Raw genomic sequence first — 20,067 nt, forward strand, 5'->3', positions numbered from 1 at the left:
AAAAGAGATAGAGTGTCGTTCAAATATAACTCTGCAATATTCTGTAACATAGCATCAATTTTAAAGTCATAACCTATTCTCAGCTTTGAAGAGCTATATCCAACATCTGAAAATATTTATTCTATTTGTACAAAGCAATCCTATGTATGTTTACTTGAAAAGAAATCCCACTATATTTGGTGGGGTTTTCTAATGAGTAAGTGTGTCTAAGTTGGCCATGTTATTGAATTTGCAAGTCACTGACAGATTATAATTGAACTAAACATTCTATGAAAACCTGCATAGTTCCGAGGGCAGGGGTGTTACTTATATATTTATTCTGGTTTTTTATTTCAAGTTTTAACAAATGGAAATTCTGCTTTTGCATCTATCGGAAATGAGGATTTCCTGGGAAATTGACAGGCTATGAAGGAAATGACCACAGCAGTAATGGTTCTTTTGACTGGGGAGGTGTCAGCAGCTGGGCAGTAAAGACTAGAAGAGTGTCTCCCAGCTGAAGATGGGAAAATCATGGCTCCATGACACATGAAGATTTCTGCATGCATTTCAGTGTAGGAACTTCTGGAGGCCTGACCTTTGCTTAAGGGAGCTACTATAATCAAATGACTCTATGAAATTTGTTTTAAGAAAATAATGTAATTGTATACATATGCAAACCCATCATGTTTCATTTTATACAATTACCACATTCTGTTTTTACAATGTACAAATCCTTTCCATGGATTGGTGTGGCTGAAGGCCAAGAATCAATTAGAGCATGCTCTTTTTATCAAGGTACATGCATCCAGACAATGCAAGATAAAGATAAGGCAACCCCATGCTCAGTTCAGGGACAGCTAGTCTTACTTGGTTTGGAAGTATATAACAAAGTGCCCTTTCCCATAATTATATCTGCAAACTTCCAAATAATTAACTCTGGATCATTCTATTCTAGAGAAAGTGATTAAAAGACTGCACGTTCAGGAGTATGTGATTTGTGGACTGCAATGCACTTTTGTATATACAGTTAGTAGTCCTGAAATCGGGAACTCTGGATTAGTCTCACTGACGTCTGTAACTATTATTGCTCAACAGTCATACGTTAGGTTCTGTGCAGACCATACAAGGACTAGAGACCCTGCCTAGAAGGTTTACAACCTAAACCGGGCAAGACAAGGAAAAGAAGATGTGACAAATAGCCATACATAGCATAAGTGGAGTAAAGGAGAGGCAGAAGAGGAGCAAGTAAATTTGTTCCTTCATCCAAACTGCATTCCGTATGTAGCATTCACTCTTGGTCTTATGCAAGCCACTATCCACTCAGTCCCCAACCTGTAATATGGAGATGATGATCCTGGCCTAACTTACAGGAGAACTTTAAGGGTTATTTGAGACAATATAGGTGAAGCGCTTTGAAAGCTCGGCTCCAGAGAGTTTTCTCTGAGTTCAGTGGGACTTGTGCCTAGGTAAATGGGTACAGAGGGCAGCTTGAGTGTACAGGGGCAGAAGCAGCGTTATTCTGATAAAGCACAGTACCAGAGAAATGTACTTATCCTGAAATACATCCAAGCAACAGCTATTGTGAAGTCTGCTTGCTTGGATGGGAACACCATTCACCTGCATGAAGTAATGTAATAACTGTATGCCCACTTCCAACACACACATATGCACACTTGGTTGTTCAGTTAAGAAAGCATCCAGGCATCGGGGGATGGATAAATTCTGTGCCTGTGATATTTATGCCCATCTATCATGTGGTCAGCAGCAGATCTTCAGAGGCACCTATCAGTTGTAAAAGAAACTTAGATTCCTTTTACTATTCCTGCTCTCATATCTGCTCTACATGCTTATATTTTGAACATGTCCACAACTGAAGAATCTTCTTCTATTCTGTGTAGGTTTGGAATCTGTCCAATCCTTATCCAAACAGTTGATGTTTAGCCATGATGATTTCTCTCTCCATGTCAAGTCAACCTAACCTGCTTCACAGACTGCAAGTCTATATGGGAAGGATATGCACATAAAGCATTTTGCTTACAAAAATATGACATGCAGGCTGCACTACTTTCCTATCAGGAAAACATAGTTATAGTTAAGATGCTTCAGATCCAAGATTTGACACAAACCTTCCGAAATGGCACCATCAATTTTCACCTTACACAATCAAAGTCAGTCTAGATTTTCTAATACACCACTCACTCTTGGATGCTGCATTCAGAAGTTCATGATTTATAAGCATCATGATTTTATAGTTTAGTTTTAACCCTTTACCAGTGTGGCAGTTACTTAAATAAAGCCTCCAAAGCACAGTTCTTTCATTGCATGGACACTCATTAATTTGAGGCCGGAAAATGAGACTGAGTCAACCTCATATGGCATATTAAGGAAACTGATGAAATATAGCACCAGAAAAGGACATGGCAGCTTCAATAGCAGTGTTTAAATCAATGCAACTTACATAGCTGTATACTGAGGTCCTGGAGTATACTAGTTTTGCTCCTACAGGCAAACTCAATAATTTTATTGTACAAACCCTTTTCCACCTCCACAAGACAACAGGATGCCTTCTCACAGGCAAAGTGAGGGTAAAAATTAATTGCAACCCTATCTGAATGGAAACACACACTGTCGAATAGACATTAAAATGGGGGAAATGGACTTTCCTTCAACTGGGGAGAAAGCAGCGCTTTTAATGAAGGCGGAATGAGCATCGCTCAGCACACCTTGCCACAAGTAAAGCTGCTTAGGTAAACGGGCAAAGTCATCCCCTACTCATAAGGGACCGGAAGCAACATACCCCTTACTCTTGAATAACTAAAGCAGAAAGCTCTTTGAATGTATTAACTCTCACTATTATCACTTCCAGGGCAACATTAGTCCCACATGTATGGATTGCCACCCATCCCTCTCAAAGCAGATAGCTCTCAGGACGAGAAACACAACAAGAACAACAGAAGCAAATGCTTTCCCCATCTCCTTTGCCAAAGTTGCTGCTAGATGATCTTATAGGGAGGGACCTCCTACCCGGGGTAATTATGTACCTCTATTTCAATGTTTGGAACACAGTCCCAGCATGCCTTCTGGCCTTCACAATCCTGGCTTCCTGACTACAATAGCATAATCTCTCCTGGAGTCTTAAGCTCAGTGAAAGCCGCACGTAGTGTTTATTTTTTCCCCTTGAAAGGGAACTCTGTCTCTCTTAGCAGCCCTGTACTGGGGAGGAGTTGTCAGCCTCCCGTGATGGATGGCTCGCCTTGCCACCCGCTCATCAAGTCAATTTTCACCTCGTCACATACCTGCCCAAATGTCTTTGCCAAAGTGACAAGCATGGGAAAAACAGCTTGGGTTGGGAGCCATACCAAATTCCTTCAAGCTGTAGCTCCATTTTTTTTAAAAGACATACGCACACACAAGTCGTACTTGTTCTAGAGCAAGGGGTAATTACGTTCAAGCCTAAGTGTTCATTTTGATCTAGCCCCATTGTTCTGCGGGCGATGTTTATCGCTCCCCAGAGAAGCTGTAATTTCTAGAGACCCCTTGCCTTACAGATCAATACTCTGACCTCAGAATCCTTTCTAGGCGTTTAGAGTACAGCCAAATCTATGCGAGTGCCAATCAATGCCCGCTGCCAGCTTACAGAAAATTAGCCGTATCACAATTAAGTGACAGGACACTGGGTCTGATTGCAGAAGGAGCGCCCGTCTCCCCTTCACGCGGCAATCTTCAAAGGAATCCGCTTCTAAACATTTATTCTGAAGGCTTATTTGGAAAAACAGCCTGGCAGTATCACTCTTTTTACATTGTCTGAACTTCTTTCATTCGCTTTTCCCTGGGACTAGCCTGTTTTTCCCCAAGTCTTCTGTGGATCAGAGAGAGAGAAGAGAAATCTGCATTTTAATTGACATTCCAGAGAGGTACAGAGGCTGCTTATTGCAGTCTATTCAAACCAAACAGGCTTTTCAGATGAAAATGAGTAAAGGCAAGTAGAAGATTTACAGGGATTTGTTACAAAGGAGACAATGAGGTTTGAAATGTTGATGGCGCTTCACACCAGCCACATAATGGGAAACTGTTTGAAAGGCCAGTTTTATCCACTGAAATGTATGTATGTATGTGTGTGCGCATGTATTTTCATCAGGATCGCTCTTTCTTTTTTGAGCGAGAAAAAGTACAGATGACTAGCGGGGGCGGGGGGCAGCCTTTAAACAATGCCTCCCCACAAGAAGTACTTCTAGTACTTTTGGTTTGCATTACTTCTATATCACGTTTCCACTAAGCCCCATGCAAATCATTTCGCTCCATACGAACAGGGAACTGTTGCAACATTCGGCTAAAGGATTCCATGTGTTGTTGTTGTTTTCCTAACTACGTCTTTCTATGGCGCTATAGGTGAAAGAGTTTACGCACATACAAGCTTGACGAGGTCAGTGTTAGTAGTCTATTCGTTCCTGCAACTCAACGAACTAGAGCCCCTTCTCCACTTCAAATCCCCCTCCTCTTCAAACAAAAGCCCTTTAATGCCACGCCAATTAAATCACAGCTCTACAATGAGGGTCCGGTTACAGCCGTAAAAATCCGCAATAATCTTTTATATATACACACGGTACACACAGTACATATAATTTTAACAGAAAACATAATTGGGGAGAGGATCTTAGGCAGTGTTTAGCACCTAAAAAAGCTAAGGTACCGCAGCTGAAGATTAGTGGAAAACCCTCTGGCCTGGAAACAACTATGGCTGATCGGGGAAGACACTCTGCACATGCTCAAAGGTATGTGGCAGAATCCACATTCTGTGGCAGAATCCAAGAACTGGGAAACTTTTAGGAAGTTAAGCATTTGTTCAAGCTGAGGCAACATCCAAAGAAGCGGGAAGAGACTTCCCTGTACCTGACAGAGTCTGCATATAGAATATACTGAATAAGCTAAAGTAAACGGATTGATTCATCGATTTCCAATTTACAAGAGATAAGGCCAATGCGGAAAGAAACTCGTCTCCTACTTCACAAGCAAAACAAAAGCCCCCAGCACGGTTTTACAGCAACGCAAGTTGCCATCCTGAGCGCGTGAACCTGGATGTAAATTCCACGCAAACCAATGAAATTTACTCCTTCCCGAATCTGGGTGTTCAATGTGTTAAGCCTTTGGCAGCCTCGCACGCTGTGCAATACAACCACATCCTCGCGAAGGACCCATTTGGAGAAGCGCTGTTTGCGAGGGGCGAATTTAGGATTCCGGGGGGGGGGCTGTCAACGGCAGAAGCAGGGGAGGGGCTGTTTTTGTCTTCCCCCACCTCTCACGAAAGAAACTCCTAAGCCTCCTCCATCGGGTCAGGCTCATCAAAGCCGTGGGCGCCCAGAATCCGCCAGAGGCCCCGCCTGATTCAGCTAATCTGACCCATGCCTGCACGGGGGTTCCGCGCGGACTCGGTATGTTAATTGCTGCAGGACTTGTCACTTGAGCAACAAAAACGTCAACGGCGCCTGACATCGCCCGGGATGTCTCTCGCGGGCAGGACGACGCGGCCAGAGGAGGAAAATCCGCAGCCCCTCGGCGACGTCTGGATCCAGCGCGGGTGCATGTTGTTTTAAAAGGCACAAAGCGGCTGCTCGGGCGAAAGGGGCGCAGGCAGGACCCGGCCGGAGGGAGGCTAGCGCCTCCAGGTCCCGGCGCTTCTGTTCGGCTGGGGACTAATCCCGCCGCCCCCTCCTCCTCCCGCCCCCACCCCGCGCCTTGCGCCTCTCGACTGCAAGCCAAGCCTGGTCCAATTACCTTGTATGAAAAGGCTCCGCGTAAGCGATCTGCTGTTCCCTTGCAGCAGGCGTGTGTACGGGATGAAGCAAAGCGACGAAGGCAGGCTCCCCGGAGGGGGGCGGAGAAGCGGCGCGGTGGGGGAGAACCCCCTTTGCAAATACACAGCAATCGTTTCCTGCTTTATTCCGCGTTCAGGCGCTCAAAACCATCGGTCCGAAGCCCCAAACCCGGGCGGGGGAATTCGGGGAGTGTCACCCCCATCTCCGCCGGCTCAACAGCTTCTTCTCACCCCGAAGAACGGAGGTGAGTGTGCTCGAAGGGATTCTTTTAAAAAATTAAACAAGTAAATGTTTTTGGTTTTTTTGGTTTGTTTTTTTTTTAAGGACGAAAATCAGTGTGTCACAAACTTTTTCCGCCCAGTTCACTAAGAATCCAACTTTAGGGAAAGCAAGAACTTCCAAAAGTTTTATCTTTAAAAAAGAAACAGAACATAAAACAGATGTCTTCAGTCCAGATCTAGTCCATTCAGAATCCCTGTTGCAACCCAACTCTAAAGCTTTATCAACTCTACAACCTCTCTCTCTCCCTCTCCCTCCCCCTCCTTTCCCTAGTCACTCCTCCAAAATTGAAATCCGAGCCATTTCCTGGACAGTTCCTCTGCCAATCACAGCGGTTCAGCAATAGTTGAACTCCGTGCAGGCTCTTCCCCTTGCAATCGAGATGCATTAAGAATAGGACTCTCTCTCTCTCTCCCGCAAGCTCGTAGAAGCACTCAAGGGGGGGAAACGCCTCCAAGCGGCACCACACGCCAACAGGCCGAAAAGCAAAAACGCGGAAAGTATCTCTTCCGTGTTTCTCACACAACTCAGAAGCAAAAACAAAAATGGAATGCAGCAATATATTACTGATTGCCAGAGCCTTGACTGTAATTTGGAAACAATGTGAAAACCAAACGATTGTGGTTCAGGAGCTTAAGTGTTTCCTGTTTGCCCACTGGAATTTCTGCTGACGGGTGTCCCCGAAGGTAGTGTGGAGCAGGATCACCTCCTGAAAAGCAAACACTCAAGAAACAAAGACGGAGCTGTTCCGTACATCACTCTGTCGAGTTCCTATGGGATGAGATGATACTTCACCTTTTGGAAATGTAATATGGTGGGAACTCCCGTCAGTTCCAACCAATATGGCTAATAGGCAGGAATTCTGGGAGTAGTCACCCAAAGCATCTGGAAGACACCAGATTGGTTGAATGCTATTATAGATATTTTATATTGGTGTGGTGAAAACCAAAAGGTCAAGTTATTCAGTGAAAAGTAGGAGGTTTCTTGGTAAGAGAGAAAGCAGTTAAGGTCTGTCTTCAGTTCAGCTGAAATACTCACACTCAGATGGGAGTATGTACAAAGGACACAAAAACTTACCATGCTCAACTGTGGATTGGAATGAAGAGTTTTTGTTCATTTCAGTGCTACTTGCAAAGTGTTAGACTTTCCCTGTTATTCTCAGAACAGTACTTAGTACTGCATCAAGATAGACTACAGGTAGGGCTGCCATGGTCACTAGGAATCCTCCCCCCCCCCCCCTTCCAGGCTTTCTTCTGACTCACTCCTAGACTGTTGGCATCTTGTGTTGGCCTAGTGGGACAAGTTGGGGGTTCTGCTGGTGCACTGTCCACCCTGCAGCTCAGTTGTGGTGCTGGGATCCCAGGGGATATTAACAGAGATGCCAAGTGTACCCTATCTGGGTGACTCAGGATTTAGACCTCATGGGAGAGTCCCAGTATGTCATCAGCCCATCGCATGTAGCAGGGCACACCGTGGATTTGGTTTTGTCCATCAGGCATGGGGACAGTGATCAGAAGTTAAGGGACATTGAATTAGTTTATTTGTCGTGGTCAGATCAGTGCCTGCTGAGAGACTATTGGCAACTTTTCCATCCTATGGGGTGGGCCACCTGTTAAAATAGTCTTCACCCAGGGGCTTGATGGATCCAGGTGGCTTTCCAGGGGTTTTCTGGCAGGAAGTCCTTTCAAATCCATGGTTGATCTCTGGACTAGAGAGATGACCTAGGTAGCTGACATAATTGCCCCTGACCACCCTCTCTATAGTATAGCTCATATGGCACTGTTGTATACCCTAGAGCTGAGAATATGGCTTGACTGAAGGTGATAAAAAAAAAACTCCTGGTGGATGCAGTCAAGACCTGGTATGTGCTTCCAATAAGGTATACTTAAGGCAAAATATGTATAATATTTTAATATCCAACTGCCTTGATTTAGCCTTCTCTTGGCCACCCAACAGAGTTTTTCAGGGCTCATTGCATGCTGACTCCAAAGGCATCTTAGACCTGGCTGAGGTCAAGTATAATGTATTTGCTAGGCATGTCCAGGATAAAATCTCTTGCATCTTCCAGTACTTAGACTCCAGATCTAGTGAGGTACCCAACGTACAGCCTGATCGAGTTTTTAAAGATGAGTTCTAGTTGGTACAGCTTGACGATGTAGATAAGGTGCTTGGACAGGTTCATACACAGGCTAGTCCAGGAAGCTGATCAATATCTTTTAATGAGAGAGAGTGGTCCCATGCCACCTGAAACATACAGTGGTGAGGTCATGCCTGAAGAAATCCCCAATGAGTCCAGAAGATCTTAATAATGTTGTTCAGCTGTTCAGTTGTGTCCAACTATAAGCAATCCTATGGGCCGAATTTCACCACACTTCTTGATCCAGTGCCACCTCTTTCAGCTGAACTATATTCTGACCTGAATGGCAAATATTCCTTCCCTGGACAGGGTTCTTGAACAGGTAGTGGCCAACCAGCTCCAGAAGCTCTTGGATGAGAATGATTATCTTGATCCATTTCATTTGGGGTTTTGGTACAGAAATAGCTTTGGTCAGCCTTTATAAAACCTGTGTCAGGAGAGAGACAGGGCATGTAGCCATTTAAATGTTCTTGGATTTTTCAGTGGCTTTTACAACCATTAACTATGGTATCCTTCTTGGGCAGCTATCTGCATTTGAGTGAAGGGTACTGCACTGCAGTGATTGCACTCCTACTTGCTTGGTCAGCTCCAGAAGTTTGGAAGGTACTGCTTAACTTCTCGGACTTTCCAGCACGGGGTTCCTTAAGGGTCAGCCTTGTTCCTCTTGGCTGAGTGGGGTCGTCCAGAGCGTTGGAATGTGTTGTCATTAAATTTCATTCCATGTTCATCAAGGGAGGCTCTGGATATGCTAAACTGATAGTTGGATGAGGCAATGGACTGGACAAGGGGGCACAATCTGAATCTGGACAAGACTGAGATACTGTTCAGCTGATAATTTATCTGACCAGATGGAGGGTATTCAGCCTGATATGGGCAGGATTTAAAGGAGCAGGTTCGCAGCTTGGGAGTACTCCTTGAGCCATCTTTGTCACTTGAGGCTCTGGTAGCTTCAGGAGCATGGAGTCCCTTCTACTAGCTGGCCCAGCTGTGCACATATCTGGACAGGGATGGCCTGGTTTCAATTATCTAAACTCTGGTGGTCACTAAACTAAATTACTACAATGTACTCTGTGGGGCTGCTTCTGAAGGTTGTTCACTTGTGCAAAATGTGGTAGTAAATTAATTACCAGGACAAGAAGGGCCAAACATAAAACACCAATTCTGGTGCACTTGCCCGTTTCTTCCAAGCCCAATTTAAGGTGTTGATGTTAATGTATAAATCATTGCAAGGCTTGGAAACACAAAATTTGATATGCCTCTCCCAGCTGGAATCTACCCCAACACTACAATCAAGATGCAGGTCTGTCTTTGATTGCCACCTCCAGGGCAGGTTCAGTTGTTGGCAACAAGAAGAACTTTCCCAGTTCTGGTTATGGAACAAGATCCTCACTGAGGTCTGTAGAGGGCGACTTTGTTGTCTTTTCAGTACCATGTTAAGATTGTGCTCTCTAAATCAGCTCTAAAAAACACATTGTATGCAATGTCAGCCATTGAACAGGCTTTGCTTTTTAATTTGTGTTAGCTATTTCACTTGTAAATACATCTATTAAAACATGTAGTAATTTTAATTATTTTTATTATCTGTATTTTATACTGCATTTTTATTTGTAGTTTATGTGCTGTTCTAAATTGCCCCAAAATGCTTTGGCTATTGGGCAGTACAGAAATAATATTAAATAAAACAGAAAAAAACCATTTCATATTAATCCATTCTTACTACCTATGAAATTAAATATAAAGCAATCCAGAATAAAGTTGGTGAGCTTGAACCCATGAAAACCAGTTGGTTTAAAGTACCCCCAATTCAGTACTGAATTGAAGCTAAGATTCCACAACCTGCCAGACTACAACAGGCCTAGTTTGGAATGATCCAATTATGTGCAGTGAGTAACCCTAAGATCTTGCAGAGTCATTTGCCTTCATTTACATTCACAAAGCTGGCATTAGTCACACTGTAACTAAACCCCAAACTCTCTATTTCCTTCACCAGCCGACTTGGTGGACAAGTGCTAACCAGAGGGACAATCCAGCAGGACCAGTTCCAGCCAAAGGAATAAGCAAGGCCAGCAGCTAGGGTGGGCATGCCAGAGGCTGCTAACAGAGAGCTCTGTTCAGTGGACCCCCTGCTAAGAGTCCTGCTGCTCTTCAGCCATTTGATCACCTCTCTCTCCCTCCCCCCACCCCCCACCCACCTCCAGACAGTGATGGGGTGGTGGGAAATGAAGGTGACTACCTGCCTGCTCACTGGCTCTCTGACTGTCAAGCGAGTAGTCATCATGATGAGAGAGAAGAAGAGGAGCAATAGCAGTAGGTCACACTGGTGGTGAGAACCAAGGAGGCTTTTCTTCCATATGCTTGGATCTCACCGGGTATGAAAAACAGGATATTATTATTACTATTACTAAATCTTTCCAACAAAGGTTGCATATGAGCATGATCCTCTCACAGGAAAAGAATGCTAGAAATTGTCAACATCTTTGAAACAGTAAGAGAGGGAAGAATATTGGTAGCTAGTATGCAGTGATTAGATTAGGAAAACACAGATGGTCTGAACAATGCAACAGTTCAGAATTGTTGTAGAATGTGAGAGGAACAAGAGTTACGGACTGAATCAGTGATGAAATTCTGAGACTGAGCAGGGCCAAAAGCCAAAACAATGAAATAACTCATCCAGTAACACCGGGGTGGATGCTACTCCAGATGTTTTGGCCTACAACTCCCATCATTCCTCACTGCTGGCTAGGGATGGTGGCAGTTGTAAGTCAAAATAACTTGAGGGCCTCAGTTGCTCATACCTGTTGAAGTTCATAAGGGGGTGTGTGTGTGTGTGGGTGGGTGGGTGTGTAGAGAGAGAGAGAGAGAGATGGAAGGGGGGAGAGCAAAATTAAACGGGATAAATAAGAAAATGATGTATATCAAAGGAAACAAGAAAGAGACAAAAATAAGAGGCATTTCTAAAATAAATGTCAAACCGAGGAGGAGGAGGAAGAGGAGTGCTGTAATCCAAAATAAATATTAGTATATAGAAACTTTGTACAATAAGCCGATACAGTTATGATTGCTTATATCCAGAAAGGCAAACTGTTCAAATGGCAAGGAAATACCAAGACCAAAGAAAAAAAACAATCAAAGGTGTTTGCATATACAATAAACAGAGTTTAGAGTAACACAGGGAAACCGTTTTGAAAGAAAACAGATTTATTATGCAAGAACAAACAAAAAAGGCTAAGCAGATGCATTTAACTGAAGAGAAATAAGAAACAAATGACATGGTCAAATCTACCATACTGTTGATGGGACACAAGCAGAGTGACACATGGTCCCTACAGAACATCTAGAGCCCCATAGGACTTTTTGGAGTCCCAGTTCCAATGTCAGAAAAGAGCTTTAATGCCAGAGTGGAGACTCGGCACTGGGGATGAATGCCCTCCATCACCTCACAGCCAATGCAGGAAACAAACAAACAAACGGCACCAAATGCATCCCCAAAGTTGCAAAACTGACTCGAGAAGGGTGTTCTACAGGAGGGGAGGAGATGGGTGCTGCTTCCATGCATTGCATGGTTAGAAAGTGATTTCTTTTCTTGATTCACAAAGGATAAAGCACTCCTTCCTATGCAGTGACTGTCTCACTGAATTTACCATTTCTACATGAGCAAAGGCTAGAGATAGTTTGCATTTATGAGGTAAAGGCAGAAGCACATATTTGTTTGTATTTACAGTATTTACTTAAATCTTTATTGAATAATATTGCAAAGATTTCAGATCTGTCATTTTACATCTAATCCTCATAGACGCAGATACAAGTGTAATGGAGTACTTAAAATCATATATTTTAAGGACCAAGATTCAAAAATCTAACTAGAAAGTAAATTTAAATTTTTGTGAATTTTTTTTTTTTTTTGGCCAGAATAATTGAATATCAGGCTCAATTTTGTTTGCTTGAACATTTAACATAGAGAGTTCAGAGACAGATCACTGTCCTTTATGTTAGCATATCATTTCTCAAGTGCTCTGCTAAAGCAGTTTAAAAGGAGCCAAATTTGCCCTGATCCAAGCACCAAGTAGCATATGCATTAGCTTTTTCCAAATCAGTGCAACATACCTGTTCTGCATTGCCTGGGATCCAGCAGCAAATACTCCATAGGTTAAGGTAGTTCTAATCATGTTTCAAAGTATCTGTTTGCAGCATTAATAAAATGGAGCCCTCATAGTTGGTTCTTTTTATTTTGTACTATGTTGTTACACAGAGAACCAGTGTGGTATAGTGGTTAACTGTGCAGGACTTGGACTCGTGAGATCTGAGTTTTAGTCACAGAATTCTCTGGGTGACTTTGGGCCAGTCCTGGACTCTCAGCCAACCTACCTCACAGGGTTGTTATAGTGAGGATGAGACTGACGCCACAGACTGAAATACCTGTGCCATTATACCTCTCACGCATTGGACAGTTCAGATGTCACAGTAAGCCACTCAGTGAATAAGCTGCCGCGGGCTGGTTGCTGTTCACTGAATAACCCACCACATTCCTGACACACCACTGGGTTTGCCAAGGCTTCTCCTCATTCCCAAGCAGTCCCGCCAACTGCTCTGGTGCACGTGCCTTAGGGCACCTCAAATCATAGGTGCCTTGGTGGCACAACCCATTTTGTTTCCTCATTCTGGACCCCTTCTCACTGTGACTACCACCCCTCTACAAAGCATTGCTTTATTCACTAATTTATAAGGGGGGAAAGTGCTTCAGGATTCAGCAGATGGGACTGTAACTTTTTTTAAAAAACCCAGTACTTCCCAAGTGCCCTAGAATACAGACTAGGCTTTCTGATGTGCCAAGTCTTGCCTTGTCAATTTTCTTGTCTGTTTCAGCTGCCAACAAGCCCAGAATAAGCAGCGGCGGGGGTGGGGGGGGGAGTACGTGGAAGGAGACATAAGACAATATCTCCCACTTGACAATTTAATCTTCTCACTATCAAATGTTGAACTGGCAGTATCAGCCTCTGCTCTAAGCTCCTTCTCACAGCAGTTACTGCTGCTGCACGGCATTCTCCATTTATAGCCCAGCTTCTAAATTTGCACAAAGCAAACTTAAGGAAATAAATGGAAGGGAAATTTGTGCAATTTTAGAGCCTGGCTGGAGAGTATACAAAGTGGAAATTTGCACAGCAGCAGTAACTGCTCTAAGAAGGAGAGGAGAGACAATAATTTCTCTTGCTGGAGACTCAATTAAGTACTGAAACAGAAAGAGGACACTGACAAGTGTTGTTAGTTCAACACTTAAAAGCAGGAGGATGACATTGCCAAAAAGGAGATATTATCTCCCTCCCCTGGGTTGCACTTACATTTTTTGCATTTATTTCCTTTTAAAATGTTTATTGACAGACAATTTGTCCTGAAGAATATTCTCGAAGAAGCATCATCAGTACCTGGCAGAAGTTTTCCTGTCCCCTTCACATTGGCTTCTGTATCAACCTGGAACTGATATGGACTTAATTAGCACTGTTACCATTTGATATTCACAAAATGCATTCAGTGCTGAGAAGGTGGAAAATATTGTTTATTGTGGCACAAATGTTACATAAGCAAAACTAAACTGGCAATTGTTGATGGTCTAAGTATTTGCCTTCTTTCCTGTGAAATGCTTAACTAAGGTCTGATATAACCCACTGCCTCCAGAAACCACATACTGCAAGTAGCTGAGTGGAGTCCACTTGTGTGTAATTCCAGTGCCACTTGATCTCAGATTGAATACAGCTGTTTCTGGAAGGTCCCAAAGTTTGTTTGAGACCATAACTAAACAAACAGCATCATGAAGACCAAGGAACTATCAAAACAATTCTGGGATAAAGTTGTGCAGAAGCACCAATCAGGACTGAGGTTTTTTAAAAAAAAATACCCCAAACCATGAACATTCTTCCAGAGTACAATTAAATCCTTTACAGAGATAATATAGCTTAACTACAACTCTGCCTTTAGAAGGCCATCCGTCAAAACTCTGTGACTGGGTAAGGAGGTCATAAATCAGAGAAGCAATCAAGAGGTCAGTGGTAACTCTGAAGAACCCAGACAAATCTGCAACTGAGATGAGAGAAACCATTCATGGGACAACCCTCACCTGGACACTCCACAAAGCTGGGCTTTATGGAAGAGTAGCAAGAAGAAAGCTATAGTTGAAACAAGCCCATTGAAAAGCCCATCTGGAGTTTGCAAAAAGACACATGGAAGGCATAGCAAACATATGGAAAGGTTCTCTGATCTGATGAGACTAAAACTGACTTTTTTTCCCTTGCTACAAAGCCCTATGTGTGGTGCAGGGCCAACAGTGCGTGTTGCCTGAATGCACCATCCCTAACCCTAAGATGCCATAACGGTTGAAACTTTATTCAGGAAAAACAGAACGGGATTATGATCAAGGGTATAAAAACAAATCCAGACTAGCAAGTCATCATTCCCTTATTCAATGTCAGGACAAGAAGCTTAGTTACCATAGTTCAAACACCCACTCACATAGTAATCCATGAACAGGTAGGCATGGTTACTGTCAGTCAGAAGTCAAAGAAAGCCCCTCTCTTTCTCCTGCAGTGTCAACTGGCATATACAAAGGTGTTAAGCAAGATGTTCCCAAGCAAGGAAACCTTCTAGCTTCAGCTAAGTTTACTTGGAGATTTTTTTTTCCTGAAAGCAAACAAAAGCTGTGATGTTACATTTCACACTTGACAAAGACTTAGATGGGGATCAAAGACAGTTGTCTAATGTGGATAATACAAAACTGGTTCATACATGACTGTGAAGTCAGAGGTATTAATTCTCAATTTCTGCCCATCTGGTTTGGATGTAGTAACTATAAAGGCTGAACTAATGATATGGTTCATTTCCACATGAACACTGACCACCGAACTTCATGACGTTTGGGGCTGGAAAGAACCATATTATCTCACAGGGTTCATACCTTCAAACTTTACTAAAGCAGTGTGAGGAAAATAATCACAAGTTAGAGACCACCTTGCTGCTGCAGTAAAATTTGGAATTGGCATTAACCCTTATCAAATGTAAGAGGGAAACTATCTTCCTAACATCAAAACAAAATGGCTGTGAAATTTATAGAATACAGGACCAAACCATTTGCCCGAGACTTACATTTTTCTTACTCTTGTGTAAATGCATGCGGTCCCATACAGATGGAGAGGGATGTGGAGACTGCCCAGTATACTATATGCACACTTTTACTTTGTTCTTAGTAGGCCTGACATTATCAAAAGAAATCTTGCACTTGGGTCAAGAAACCAAAACAAAGACAAAAATAGCACAATTTACTATCCACAATATAAGTTAAACAACTTTAGAAGTGATACTTTCATAAAGGAATTTGTAGCATTCCAAACAAAGCACAAATTGCATTAAGTTGCAATAACTAGAAATAAATGTTGTATTAAGACTAACCTTTGAGTTCCACAAAAATTTAAACTGCCACTTTTAAGAATGTGAATGCTGAAAGTAAAGCGCATAGGTGACTCTATTAAAGTGAAATAAAATTTAAACTCCTAAAATCTCAATCTATTATACTGCTATAGTTAATATAATTGCATATTGTCTATCATGCCTGCAATGCTGATAGATAAATGTGAAGAATTTGCAACAAAATTAGTTATCTTTCAATTTTATTAAAGCCATGCAAATTCCTATTAAATGCCATATGACCAAGACTTTCTAGCTCCCTGTTTTCACATTCTTGCCAATATCCCAAATTTCTTTTCAGCATCCCATTCACTTTCGTCTCTTACAAGCTTTCAGTTCTGGTTCATACAAATTATGTGCAGTGTGGCAGAAGACTCACTTATTTGCTTTTCTATTTGCTACTTATTTCCTTGTTTTTCAATCAAAGTACATCTTAGTATAAAATCGGAATTTTCTAATTCAGACATTGACATGTCAAAAGCAAGATACAGATTTCACAACTTCCAATGTGTCTCTCGTCCCTTGGAAACACTGTTAACACATTCTCACATAAATTACTGGTAAGCACAGGAAGCAGCAATATCTTTTCTCCATTCAAAGGGAACATTGCCTCCTCTAAAAAGAAAAACGTTACACCAGAGATGACAAAATAGACACTTTTTTCTTCCCCTTATGTCTGGAAGCAGTTTTCAAATTTATTCTTTGGGGTGATGAAAAGAAAACAATCAATGGCACCCTATTCATTTAAATGCGCCAATTTTCAAGCTTGGCCACAACAACCCACTCAGTTGAAGAAAAGCAGAAATATGTTTGGCATTTAAAAAAAATCAATGCTGTCATCATATTTAAGCTTCAAGCAATCTTAGGAAGCCTTTCACACTAGTTAGGCAGCTGAATGAAAGAATAATCTCTTTATGGGGTTGCAAGGAGTGGGGGAAATTATCATCATCTTTCCCTCATCTTCTGAAAGTGGCTAGAATCCTTTTTGTCAATTCTGCCGCACGTGAATGGTGTGGCTAAGAAGCCTATTAATGAGGTTCCACAGTGCAGTGTGAATGGGTAAATAAGCCCCAATCTGTTGAGGTTCAGCAGCAAGGGCAGTAAAGCCATCAAGAGCTAAAGGTGACAGTTTGAACTGAAATAGGAACAACAGCTCTGGGTTTCAAGCAAAAGAAAAGGCGGACAAGGCATGCATTCAGAAAATTTCTACCCCTAACTGAGCTCTATTATCTGTCCCATTCTTCCTCCTTTATAAATGTCTTGAGTAGTCTCTGTTTTGTTTTGTTTTTTCCCCTCCCCCCCAAAAAAAAAAAAAAAAGCTCTTGAGACATCCTTTCTCATTCTGGTAATGATATATCAATAGGGAATAAGGAAAATTAGGAGCCCAATATCCCGTTGCACCATAACTTTCAAAAGAACGAATACTGCTGCCTCTCGGCATATGGACAAAACAGGAAAGGGACAAGGCTAGGAAGAAAAGTAAAATGGTCCTCTCATCCCACCCCACCCCACCCCACCCCACCCCACCCTTCTACAATGTTTCCAATCCAGCTTCATGGACACATTTGTTAGTAGACTGTCTTTTCTTTTTTTAAACTCCAAAGCTAAGTTTGTAATATCAGGATCAAATATTGACTGTAAATTACATGTTATTATGTTAATGCAGTATAAGATGCTCAGGTCAGGATGTTCTTTCATTCTACAATGGCACCCAAACTGGGATGCACTCCCCAGAGCGGTCTGCCTGGCGCCGACATCATACTCCTTCTGGCGTCAGGTAAAGACCTTTTTATTCAACCACCATTTTAATAATCAAGGGTTTTAGATTTTTAATATTTTTCTCCCTTCCCCACAGTCGCATTTTCTATTCTCTTCCTCCCTTTTCTTTTCTCTTAGTTTATGATGTCCTGTTTTACATTGTTTTAATAATTGTGGTTCTATTATTGTATGATTGTAATTTTACATTATGTAAGTCATCCTGAGCACTTGTCGGAAGGACAGGATATAAATGTTTGTAATAAAATAAATAAAGACAACCTTTTTCAGTCAAAATTGTGGTTTGAATATATTGAAAATGAAATACGTAGAAATGTACACTGGATTGGATTCAGCCTTATCCCTAGAGTAGAGCCACTGCAATCCATGTGTCTTATGCTGTCATAATTATCTTAAGTTCAACTGATTTCACTGGATAGCTTTTAAGCATGACTAAGTCTGGATCCAACTCATTCTGCTGAGCAGTACTAATTGACCACACAATACTTGATTTTCGACATCTGATTCCATGCACATAATTCTAAATTAAAGATCAAGCCAAACCAAATTGCTTGACAAGCACTCAAATGAGACAAATACAAGCAGAAACATTTTATAACTTTTTTTAATATGACAGAAACATCCAGTGTAAAATAGTATTGTGAATACACCCCACTGTAGTGAAATGATTTAGAACCTGTGAGAGGTTTATGGAAAGGTCAACATGATCCTAATGAAAATATGGAAATACAAATTTTGAAAAAAATAAGAATAGCAAGAGAGACCACAGGATTAAAACTAAAGATGGCCACACCATGGACAAATATTTTAGGAGAAACAGGGACAGATAAGGGATGGTGTGTGTGTGTGTGTGTGTGTTGAGTGGGGAGGGGTGAGGGAGTGTGTGTGAGCAGGGATATAGACCATTCCTTGGAAATGAAGAACTGGCAGGATTTGACAAGGGAAAGCAATATTAGAGCTGAGATTGCTGGCATAAGAGATAAGGAAATACATGGACTCTCTAATACAGCAATGTTAGAGAAATGTGGAAATGAGAAAGTTCAGGTAGAAAGATTGATTACAGGATTCACCATAAGTCATTCAGGGAACATCTTGAAGGAAATATTACCACAGAATAAGTCCTGTATATCTGCTAAAGGGTTTATTCACGCAGGAGTAACAAACATATATAAAGTAGTTTCATATTTATTTGAAAAGCTAAAGGCAATTCAACACAGTGCTGAGGACAAGGTACACCAGATCCATGCAGATGGTTAATGGCAGATGGTCATGGCAGGACACCATCATATTGCCTACTGTAATTGATGCACCACCACAAATGTTCCAAAATGGGATCTTCTGTGGCAGTTATGATTCAATGGGCCTTGTAATTCCATTTCTGCGCCATCTTTTAAAATGCTGGCTCATTACTCTCAGTAATTAACCACACTGCCCAAGACTGAAAATTCAAAATTTGCTATATGGCATGATCCCCTCATGGACACACACTTGCATGTGGTGAAGAGGTGTTAGTGTCAGAAAAGCAAAGAACAATGACATCAAGAGGCCAGACTTGCTCACTAATCTGATCTCTATGGTTGCCTGCAGCTTTCCACATCTGGCATCCTATGGAGGATGGGAACAGCATGAAGGAGAAGGGCTCCTCCGTGATCCTTCCCTCCTGCAAGGCACTTAGACAACCTTGTATCTTGGTGGCACCTGTCTCCTTTCCTCCCTGTCCCTCAGAACACCTCCAAAAGCTCCATCATTGTTCATTGTTCTTGTTTTCCACACTGACTGCAAGGAAACAGGGCTGATTTTTCAACTTTTTAGATAAAAATCTGAAAAATCCCATGGACAGAAGTCATTTCAATTCCTGGTTCCTTTCTGCTAGTAACATGGCATCATTCACTTATCTTCAGTTACTGATATATCTTCCACCAATTTATACTCCTCCTTCCTCTGATCCTAATCCAGCTTTCCTTATCTGCATATAGATTGAACAGATAGGGAGATAAAATATGCTGTTGCCCAACACTTTTGCCTGCAGGAAACTATTCCATTTCTTCATATTCTGTCCTAAAAGTAAGCTTCTTTTCACAATACAGGTTACACATTGGGACAATCAACTGCTGAGGTGCACACAGTTCCTTCAGAACCATCCATAACTTCTTGTGATCTTGTGATCTTAGTAGTCAAAGGCTTTGCTGTAATGTATCAAGCATAGACTGCTCTTCTGAATTCTTTGGTGCACTCCAGTTTTCAAAACTCCTTGGGAGGAAAGCCATGGCAAATCTAGACAGCATACTAAAAAGTAGAGACATCACCCTGCTGACAAAATGTATATAGTCAAGGCTATGGTCTTCCCAGTTGCAATGTATGGCTGTGAAAGTTGGACCATAAGGAAGGCTGAGCGACGAAGAATTGAAGCATTTGAATTGTGGTGCTGGAGAAGACTACTGCAAGTCCTTTGGATTGCAAGGCAATCAAGTCAGTCCTAGAGGAGATCAACCCTGACTGCTCTTTAGAAGGCCAGATAGTGAAGATGAAACTCAAATACTTTGGCCACTCAATGAGAAGGAAGGACTCACTTGAGAAGATCCTAATGCTGGGAACAATTGACGGCAAATGAAGAAGGGGACAGCAGAGAATGAG

General features: G+C 42.1%; 1 protein-coding gene and 1 long non-coding RNA gene across 7 annotated transcripts in view; one reads left to right on the forward strand and one right to left on the reverse strand.

Annotated features, from left to right (window-relative positions):
• Window positions 1-6,276, reverse strand: part of FGFR2 (fibroblast growth factor receptor 2) — a 130,899-nt gene extending 124,623 nt beyond the window's left edge. For 2 of the 6 annotated variants that reach the window (XM_044440172.1, XM_044440157.1), the window contains exon 1: window positions 5,752-6,274. The gene's annotated coding sequence lies outside the window, so the exon portion shown is untranslated. Of the gene's footprint in view, window positions 1-5,751 lie in introns of all 6 variants that reach the window. The other 4 variants (XM_044440164.1, XM_044440148.1, XM_044440178.1 and 1 more) reach the window with 3 other exon arrangements.
• Window positions 5,904-15,751, forward strand: LOC123028420. Its single transcript, XR_006415683.1, has 2 exons — window positions 5,904-6,036; window positions 13,585-15,751. It is a non-coding gene; the product is annotated as an uncharacterized LOC123028420 (long non-coding RNA).
• Window positions 15,752-20,067: the final 4,316 nt, after the last annotated feature.

Source organism: Varanus komodoensis, unplaced genomic scaffold (genome assembly GCF_004798865.1).
Source record: "Varanus komodoensis strain SLA01 unplaced genomic scaffold, ASM479886v1 scaffold1, whole genome shotgun sequence".
NCBI classification, from domain to species: domain Eukaryota; kingdom Metazoa; phylum Chordata; class Lepidosauria; order Squamata; family Varanidae; genus Varanus; species Varanus komodoensis.